This window comes from Panthera uncia, chromosome X (genome assembly GCF_023721935.1).
Source record: "Panthera uncia isolate 11264 chromosome X, Puncia_PCG_1.0, whole genome shotgun sequence".
NCBI lineage: Eukaryota > Metazoa > Chordata > Mammalia > Carnivora > Felidae > Panthera > Panthera uncia.
The window spans coordinates 108,702,564-108,710,944 of NC_064817.1; positions in this window are offsets into that span (position 1 = coordinate 108,702,564).

Below are 8,381 nucleotides of genomic sequence, written 5' to 3' on the forward strand. Positions count from 1 at the left end.
ATATCAGTCTGGAGTGGAGGCCTCCAGTTTACCCACCGAGAGCACCAAGTTCGCGTTATCTCAGACCTGGGTGGTGACGCCAGGGCCGAGGATGTAAGCCTGGGACGGTTGCAGGGTGGGAGCACAGAGGCTCCGGACGCCGACCCACTCGTGCCAGGTTCCCTGACTCGAATCGCCTGGGGAGCTGGCGATTCCAATGCTTCTGGAGCAGAAGGCAGACTCCCTCTCCCCAATCTGAGGAGGCGTGAGGGTTGAAAAAGAAAACGAGAGATTGCAATTTAACTCTCTAATTCAGAACAACAAAAACAGCAGATCAGACGAGAGTTCGAGCTTTTTAGGGTGTGCGTTAGGGAAATGGGTCGTCCTCCACTCACAGGGGGTGTACTAGAAACTGGGGATGACAGGAAGTCTGTACCCACCTCTCCTTGGTGACTGGCTGCATACGAACCACCCTGAAGGCTAGTTTGCTTCAGTAGGCAATGGAAGCTTCCTTGGCTTCAGGAAGCTGCTAGTTCAGGAAGAAGGTGGGAAAGATGAGAGATAAAATTAGTGAGTTTTTCCTAAAGTGAGAAAGGGCTATTTAGGGCATGGGGGTAGAAGCGTCTTCTGGAGTGTTCTTGAGGCCCTTAGAAGTAGTATGGAGGCATTAAAGGTGTTCTAGGCCCCCCTTCATTCAATAAGTAGGTAGATGAGAAGAGCGTCTTTCTAGAAATTTGTGACAGGTGGGGAGGCAGGAGAAGAGGAAAAGGGAGGTCTGCCGGTAAAATGCGTTTCACAAGGCCATTGGTCCTGAGGAAGACTTGACCTTTAGCCCCAGACAGCTGCAAGGGGGGTTTCTGCCCAGCTCCTGTTGACTGCTGCCTCTGCCTTGAGGGTTGAGGTCGGGAGAAGGACAGGGCTAGGCAGAGGGGACCCCCCCCCCCCCACTCCCCAGGGTGTTGTTGCTCAAATCAGGCTTTTCAATACTTGAAGGCCTGCCTTGTTACATTGAGAGAAAGGGGCGAGGGGCTAAGGCGCAGAGGCCTTTGGGGGCCAGGTTGGAGTGGAACTCCGACTCTGGGCAAGGGGGGAAGGGAAGGGGCCTGGGGGCCAGTGGGCACACAGGCTGAGAAAATTAGGTAAGGACGCCTAGGGCAGTCCTGTGAGGTACTTCCAGGCCTGCGGTGCCTGGGGTTTCAAGGTCCCCAGTGCGGGGGTGGCAGTGCCTTGGGCCTCTGGGACAACGGCCGCTGAGGGAAGCACACAGGGCAGGGGCCTCCCTTTAGGAGGCAAGGGCCCTCCTGAGGCGCCACGGGAGACAACGCAGGCGCCCTGGGAGAGAAGCCCACGGGTGACTGAGGGAAATGCACAGGGTTTCCCTCCAGGGGTTGAGGGCCTGCTCTGAGCGGAAGGGAGGGGGGTTGTGGGGGGGGTGCGGCCCAGGAAGATGCTAATCCCTGAATTCTGTTGTCCCCTCCCAACCTTCCAAGAGCTGAGGGTTTCTCAAGACAGGGCCAGGAGGGGGCTCGCTTTACATTTTCCGGCCACCACCATCTCACCAAGATGGCTCCTGCCTGGCCCCCTTGAAGAGACGCGGCACCTGGCACCCTCAGTGAGCTGGAACGAGACTGTCGCCCAGAGCCCTTCTTCCTTTCTTGGGCTGGCCTTCCTTTCTTGGCCTTCCTGGGGTCACCCGACTCCCAAGCCGATTTTCCACAAATGGCACCTGAAAGACCCCAGGTGCGGGGAGTGTCTCTTTCTCCACTGCCCTACGCATGTGACACCTGGTCAGGCCACATCTCCCTGAGGAGACAATCTAGCCCTTCTAGGCCCATCTAAGCCAGACTCCTGAATTGTGGAGTTACCAGATAAGATACAAGACGTCCAGTTAAATTTCAATGTCAGATAAATAGCAAATAATCTTTTAGTATAAATACCTCCCATGTGGTATTTGGGACATACTTTTACTTAAAAAAAAAAAAAACAAAACCCAAAACACCGTTGTTTATTTGCAATTCAGATTTACCTGAGCATTCCAGATTTATGTGCTAAACCTGGTAACGCTACTCGAGTAGCTGTTTATGGAGGGCTAGTTTGCTCTGTTTGCCGGCCTGTGTCCGGTTCAAAGGGTGATGTGTAATCTACCAAAGTTGAGTCTGAGGGCACAGGCCGAGAGCAGGGGGGACATGTAACCTTTAAAGGTAACATTTGGGGGGTGCCTGGGTGGCTCATTCAGTTCAGCGGCCGACTCCGGATTTCAGCTCATTTCATGATCTCGAGGTACGTGAGTTCGAGCCCCCACCCCCCGCATCAGGCTCTGCGCTGGCACTGCGGCACCTGCTTGGCATTCTTTCTCTCTCCCACTCTCCCTCTCTGCCCCTCCCCTGCTTTCGTGCTCTCTCTCTCTCTCTCAAAATAAATACATAAGCATCAAAAAAATAAAGGTAACGTTTGGTACCCTGGGTCTGGTAGGGTAAGAGTTCAGGAGGAAAGAGGAGGGAGAGGGAGAGACCTATTTAAGAGGACAAGCTAAGGGGATGCCCGGCTGGCTCATCTGGTAGAGTGTACAACTCATGATCTCAGGGTCACGGGTTTGAGCCCCACGTGGGGCACAGAGCTTACTTTAAAAAAAAAAAATGAGAGGACAAGCTATGGCAGCAGCTGGCCAACTGGGTCGTTGGGAGCCCCTGGCATCTTTATATTAACCTACCTTTATAGTTTAAAGGAAGGGCTTTCAGAGAGGGAACTGTACTGGCCGATAAGCCCTTTTCCTCGGGAGAAAGGGACGCGGTGTTTTGGAGAGAGGGATGGGAGAGGGGTGGATTCCAGGCCCTTACTGAGGAGAGACAGTTGAATTGGCAGAGAGGTGACCTCTCTGTTCCTCAAAGCCCCTCGGGCCTGGGGACTTGGGGTCACTTCCCTTGGGCTTCCTGAAGGCAGGCTGCTCATTGGCCTTCGCCTGGACTCACATGCTTTACTTGGTTTGGGGGCTGCGGTTGCCCCTCAGGGCTCAGTCACGCAGAAAGGGTCAATAAAGTATGTATCTCAAGCCAAAGGAGAAAGACAATAAAACCACCCTCGGGGTCAGAGGTCACCTCGTCACTGATTGAGATATTCACAACTCTTTTTTCCTCTCTCCTCTCTTCTTGTCCCCTCTAGCTCCGGAGGGCTGGTCCTCCCTTGACTCTTTACTTTTCGCCTTTCTCCAAAGCCAAAGTTTATCACCGGAAATCAATGAGATGTGAGGCTGGAAAAAAAAAAAAAATCATGTCATGTAAAATGAAGCTTGAAAAGTAGGAGAGTGATAGTGGATGAAACCCCTCAGTTAAGAATACCTAGCCTCGGAGCGCCTGGCTGGCTCAGTTGGTGGAGCACGTGACTCTTGATCTTGGGTTGTGAGTTCAAGCCCCGCGTTGGGTATGGGGATTACTTAAAAATAAAATCTAAAACAAACAAACACACAAACAAACAAACAAACAAAAACCCAGAACACTTAGCCTCTTACAGAGGCTGTGGCCCAACAATTCCAGGGTCAGCAAGCTTTTTCTGTAAAGGGTCAGATAGAAAATATTTTAGGCTCTGCGGGTCACATGCAGTCCCGGTAGCCATAATCTCCCTCACCTTTTCTTCTCCTTCTCCTTTTTCTACTTCTAACCCCTTAAAAATTAAAGCGCGCGCGCACACACACGCGCGCACACACACACACACACACACATTCTTTGCTCCTGGGGCCATACAAATACAACACAGGCTGTCTGCTAGATCTGGCTTGCAGGCCGCCAAATCACATTCAGGCGAGGAGTCAAATTTACCCCTACTCTGTCTTGTTTGGGGGGGGGGGGATGAGGCGGAGAAGGACTGTAGCCTCTGCCCCCAGGGAGGAGGGAAGGGGGACCAAGAACGGTGGACGGGGGCCTGGACTAGGGCAATGGAGCTTGGTGACCCGTGGACCATGGGGGCCCGAGACCTACGCACCAAGGCTGAGATTCACTGCCGGAGACCACGATGTGGCTCAGAGGTACCCCTCCTGTCACTTTGGGCGCAGGATCCTGTCTCAAAGCAGAGACGTGAAGCAAATACCTCAGGACAGTCCAGGCCTTCTCTCCACTTCTTTTGGAGCTGAGATCATTTGCATTTCAGGACGAATGGAGCATTTAGCACCTAGAAGGAACTTGGGGTCCTGGGTAAATGTGTGCTCCAGAATGTCGGGCAAACCTCACACCCCTATCCCTTCTCCTTCGCCTGTCTCTTCAGGTCTCTGGGGAAGCACCTGTAAACACAAATCAAGGGCACCATTGTCTCTCTGCCTCCGCCTGGGTGTCCCTCTTGCCTTGCCTGGGCACTCCCCCACCCCTAGAAGGGGTTCTGATCCTGAAGGAAAGGGGAAGTCCTCTTCCAATGTGACTTGTCCCTCTGGCGCTCAGAGCCACAGCCAGTGTGTCCTAGAGCTCAGAGGCACCCCCACAGCAGTAAAGATATTCGCTGGCAACAGGACCTGGTGGGCCACAACCACGGCTGTCTAGGAGCCTTGCTCCCGGACTTGGCCCTGAGCACTGCCCTGGCCTATGGCTTCACTCCATTTTCTGTATTTCTGGGGCTCTCCTCCTCATCCTAAGCCGGATTCTGATAGCTCTAGTTCAATTCCCTGCCTTCCTTCTCCAAGTTCATTCCTATTTACTTTACTTTAGCCTGTGTCTCTGAAGTTCATATCTCTATCTCTATCTCTATATGCATATATATATAATATATATATATATATATATATTATATATATATATTCTGCACAGCCCTGATTGACAAGTACAATGAAAATGTCTCATTCCCGTCCGGTTTGCATTTCATTACATTGGTCAGCGATGCCTTGGACTGGAGGACAAAGGCAAAACAGATTTTTTAAAGGTGTTGATGAACCATATCTATTTGCTCATTCGCTATTGTATTTTAATTGCATTTAGGGCTTATACAATATTTGTCAAATGATGGGAGTGTGGTGAAAACTCTAATGCAGCCAATAAAACCTGGAGCCCAAATGAGCGGTGGGCGAGTGTGTCTGCAGGTCCCGGGGCTCCAGAGATCGATAGTTCAGCTCGGCCCCTGAAGCCAATTAAAAGCTTTATCTTAGCATAAAAATAAAGAGGAGTTAAAAACGCATTCCTTTCCCAGCTTTCTCCCCCTTCATTTTTTTTATGGCGTTTCGCAGTTTTTCTTTCAAAAAGGTCTGGGATTCCGAGGAGAGGGTGGGGATTTATGTAAAGAAAGTGTCGTTTGCCAGGGTGAAAAAATGCGAATAATGGTGAGTTTCAAGGACAAGTTTCAACGAGAAACACTTTGTGCTCCGGTAGGAAGAGGCAGGGGCACCAAATTCAGCCTCTTGGAATAATTCCCTTCCTGGATTCAAAGATTCATTTATTGAAATAAATCAGGAAGCATTGGCAGAACGGAAATCCGCTTGCTGGGTTTAAAGGGTCTTTAAAATGTTGCGAGTGTTAGATTGCAAGTCTTTTCTAAATACAAAACAGAAGAAAAGACCGCAGTGTTTCCCTTGGACTTAAAGAAAATCGCTAGGTCTCCGACTTAGGATAATTTCATGTCCGCTACAGAAAATGTGTTTAGAAAGAAATCCTGCCCGATAGCACAACATGCTGTACATGTTTCGTGTTTTTAGGAGGCTGGAGTGAAGAAAAAAGTGATACAGTGCTGCAGGTCTGGACGTTCGGTTTGCCTCCTGCTTCTCTAAGATGGACCCTAAAATTCAGGCTCAAAAGCTTTGCTTGTTTGGCAGTGGCCAGTTTCACTGATTTTATTTATTGCTTCTGATTGGGGCAGGGGAATAAATCTTTTTCCTATTTACTGTTTGAACTCAGTGTGAGGGAACAGATCCCATTAGATTTCCTATCCATACAGACATGTGGATATTTAGACCAGACCACATACAACTGGGGGACGCATAAAAGAGATTTATTGGTTAATTTACGCTGCCTAATACACATGTAAACCCCAGTAAGCCAAAGCTGCCGAAGGAGCCCCGGTTATCGCGTAAAATAAGAACCACGACCCCTGGGTTCGAGTTGCCCTGCCCTGCCCAGGCCAGTGATTCCTTTCTCCACCTGAGAAACGAGGAAACGAGAACTCTCTTCTGCCTTGCCCCAGCTTGAGTGCGGGAAAAACTTTTCTGGTCTGTTCCGGCCACCACTCTACTTTCAGACGCAGGCTCCCCGAAGCCGTCTGTCCCCCGAAGTCCTTCCCTGGGTCTCCTCCGGAAAGCAAGCTGAGGGGTGGGGGCTGCAGGTCAGCAGGAAAACGTCGCCTTATTATTGTTATTATTACTATGATTGCCTAAGAGCAGCGGTCTGCTTTGGGGGAGGGGGTTTTGTTTCCATACGCGGAAAACTTGCTGTATCTGGAGATCTGTCGCCTTCTCTCGGTCCCGAGGGTGAGGGTTTCCCCCTCCCCCAAAGGAAACCTCCACCCAAAGCAGCCAAAACAGAATTCGAAGCGATCTGCCTCGGGCCTGCTGTCCGCAAAGCCCCCAGCGTCGTCCTCTGGGGGGCATCGGGGGGCCCTGCGCCTCGCTGAGCAAGGACACCCCCTGAGTCGCACACTCGGGCTGGGCCGCGCTGCCCCAGGAAGGGCTCCTCCGCCCGGGGTTTTGGCCTGGCTGAACCGCCTCAGGTCGGCCCCTTAACAAGCACCCCCCCCCTCCCCACTTCTCGGTTGATGATCTAATTGAATTATGCCTTTTTGTTCCAGGGACTACAGAGCACGTGCTGGAGGCAATTAATTATCGGAATGTGGCCATATCAAAACGGACACCGGGCACCGGGTAGGTCAGCAGCCGCAACATCCCCCCTGCCCTGCGCTCAGGACCCCTCCCCCAGAAGGAGCCGACCCGGCTCCCTCGGCGGCCTTCCTCCCTCGGCCCCTCGCCCCGCTGCCCGCCCCGACTCCCAAACGCGCCGGGCCCCAGGTTCTCAGGGGGTACCTGGCCGGTCTCTCCGCAAACCCTCGCCCCAGCGCCGGCCGTGCTGGGGCCCGACAGCCACCCCCCCACCCCAAACCCCGAGCCTAGAGAACCGCTCTCCTCTGCACTGGCGACGGGAGGAAATCCAAACTTTTTCTACGCCACTCCGCGCCCAGGGTCCGTGGGGGTCGGTGGGAGGTGAAGAGAGGTAGAGGGAAGGAAGGATATCAAGGGCAAAGGGAAAAGAAAGGGGAAAAGAAAGGAGAGCAATCCTCCCTTTCTGTAAACCTGACTCCGGGGAATTCATTTGCATGATTTAGGCATATTTGTTCTCTGAGCCCCCTCCCCCCTGCAAAGAAACCTTCTGCTGAGCGACACTGAACCCATTCTTGGAGAGCCTATTTTCAGTAGATGTAATAATTTAAGTCAGTGGTGGACTCACCTCCCAACCTGGGGAGAGAGCTGTGGATGGAGAGGGAGATTGGGGTGAGTTTGGGGGGGGAGGGGGTGTCTACGGTAAGTGTGCTACGGACAGGGCTACCCCCGCCCCCCCCCAGCAAAATGGCAAAGAAAGAAGGTGAAGTCTTGGCCAGGCCTGGCAGATTGGGGGGCAGGAAGTAAAGGGCTGCCGTTATAAAGCGCTGCTTGAGGCTGTCTCTCCCAGCGCCTCTGAACTTGATCAGATGTTCTGTTTCCTACAGAGAGATGGCGGCCAGGCTGTGAGGCTGCCTCAAGGCTCAGACTTTGGGGACTCGGCCCGTTGGAGATGTGACAATCCCAGCCGTGTTTCTGTGGGCCTTTTCTTTCCACTCCCACTCGCCTGCATTCTTTGCAAACGCACTGCCGGACAAAAAAATAAAAAATAAAATGAGTGGATTTATAGCCCTGTCTGAACCTGGCCATTAAGTCCAGAGAGACCTTGCACCAGGCGGGGTGGGGGTGAAGTGGGAGGGGGTGTGATTGCGCGCACAACAACTCTGGGAAGCAAATCCTTAAGGGGTAAGGATTCCCGAGGTCACTTGGTGCTTCTCCGGGTAGGAGGGGACGAGAGCAAAGCCTTGGCTGTTCAGAGGGAAGAAAATTCCACCTCACCGTCCCCATTCCCGCCCCTCGCTTTTGCATTTGAAAATGTTGAGAATTTGAAGCCGATTACCCTTTGGGTTGGAAACCATGCTGATCCTGTGTGTGTGTGTAGTGAGTTTGCTAGGCTATGCAGCGTGTTGAGTGCGTCGTGTGCGTGTTTCGTGTGCACAGGCTAAGTATATTCTGTGCGTGTGTAGTACTTTGTGCTTGTGTATGTGTCTTCTGGGCTGTGTGCGTGTATTTGGTCTGTTGTGTGTTTGCCAAAGCGTGCGCCTACGTCTACTGTTTTGTGTGTAGCTTGTTGTGTTACTGGGTTGTGTGTGTTTACTGTTGTGTGTTTGCTGTGCTGCGTGCGTGT